Here is a 2,255-nt window from a genome sequence, read left to right on the forward strand (position 1 = left end):
GATAGAATAGTAAACTAGCCTAATATTAATTATATACCTAGCCTTTATAGTCTAGAAAGTAATTAATAGGAAGAAGAAAGGATATATAGTTATTAATTTAAGATTACTAAATAATATTATAGTATTAGATACTTACTTACTACTAGATTAATAGGAAATTATTATTTTACTTTATAAGAAGAAGTTTTTTACTATCTTTAATATAAAAAAATTCTTCTTCTAGCTACCTATCTACTTTAAATATAGAAACTAAATAATTATAATTAGCTTCTAAAAACTAGAAAGATTAAATATAGTACTTATAAGATTTAAAAACTTACTAGCTTTTAGCTAATAATATATAAATAAACTATTTTATAGTTACTATTATTTTATTTAAGCTTATATTAATAATATTATTATTTTTAATAATATAGAAAAAGAGTATTTAAAATATATTAAAACTATTTTAAAAATCCTAATTAGTAAGTAATTATATATTATTATTAATAAATCCTTTATAGCTTTCCTAAATATTTACTTTCTAAGTTATATAATTAATAGTAATAGTATTTATAAAATAGAGGACTAGATACTAGGTTTTAAAAAAAATAAAAAACTATTTTAGTAATTTTATAGTATTAAAGTATTATATTAAGATAGTAAATTTTATTTAATTATTAATTTTATAGTTTAATATTAAAATATAGCTTTTATAAGTAAGAAAGATAGCTAAGCTTAAGTAAGCTAAGGATTTAAAGGAAATAGTATCTAAGAAAAGAAGTAAAGTATAGAAGAAGATAAAGATATCTAAAAGAAAATTTATATTAAATTAGGAAAAGATAAATACCTTTAATAATTTATAATCTTTTTTCTATAGTTAACTATAGCTCTAGTATATAGATTTAAGATAAGTTCTTTTCCTTAAAGTAAATATTAGTAATATAGCTTTTAATATATATACCTTCTAGCTCTATAGTCTATATTAAGATAGTAAGTTAATCTCTAAAAAGGATATCTTAGCTTCTAAACTAAGATTAATATACTTTTTATTAAAAATATATTCTAATATAGAGAAAAAATATAAATTAATAGAGGCTAAGGTAGTAGGTATAGTATAAGTAGTAAGAAAGCTAGAAAAGATAATTAGGTTAAATTTATTATTAATTATAATTATTATTAATTACTTACTTATAAAGGAGATTATTAAGTATATTTTAATATAGATAATAGATCTAAATAAAGTAAATTTTAAGCTAGTAAATATTATAAACTAGCTATTTTAATTTAAACTTAATATTATATATATTTCTAATAAGTTTAATATAGTATTAGATATTTTATTATAGCTATCTTATATATTTATTATTAATTTATAATCTAACTATAAGTAGCTAAATAAATTAGAAGATATTAAAAAAATTAGTAAATAATTAATTTATATTATTAAGTAGTTAGTATATATTATAAAATATAAAGTTTATAATAAAAAAGAAGCTAGAAATATATTTTAAGCTATTATAGTCTAGATATTAAATAATATCTATTAGTAATTTATAAAAAGATATTAGAAAGATTATAAATTCTATATTATTATTAAAGTACTTTAAAAGAAGTAAAAGTAGGAAATATAGATAAGGATAAAGAGAGCTATTTTACTAAGTTCCTTTAAAATAGATAATAGTCTACTTTTCTTCTATAATATCTATAGTAGCTATAAGCTATATATACTAAAACTAGTAATTAAATTCCTATTTAAGATTATATATAATAAATACTAGTACTTTTAAAAAAAGTAAATACTTACTAGTATTAGGGTTATAAAAGGTTCTAGGAATTAAAAGAATAATAGTTATAAAACTATTAGAATTTTAAGGAAATAAAGGAGTTAAAAGTAAAAATAATTATATAAAAACAGTTATTATATTAGAATTGTATATAAGGAAGTCCCTTGTTCTCTTTCTTTTTCCTGGAAAGAGAGGGAGGAATCTAGGTCTATATATAATTATCTTTCTTCCTTCTTCAGGTCGAAAAGTAACCTAGTTACTTTTCACATGCCTTCCGCCTTCCTAGTTTTAGTTTCTCGGAATTCCGAGAGTTATTTCTAGAACCTGTTTTTCAGTCCCGGAAGCCCGGAAGCTTATTTTTAGTTTTCCGGTTTCCGGAAACCCGGAAACTTATTTTTAACTTTTCGGGTTCCGGAATCGGGTTCCGGAAGTCCAGAAACTTATTTTTAGCTTTTTCATATTCCGGAAGTCCAGAAACTTATTTTTGGC

Source organism: Scedosporium apiospermum (genome assembly GCF_000732125.1).
Source record: "Scedosporium apiospermum strain IHEM 14462 chromosome Unknown SEQ_SAPIO_0133, whole genome shotgun sequence".
Classification (NCBI taxonomy): domain Eukaryota; kingdom Fungi; phylum Ascomycota; class Sordariomycetes; order Microascales; family Microascaceae; genus Scedosporium; species Scedosporium apiospermum.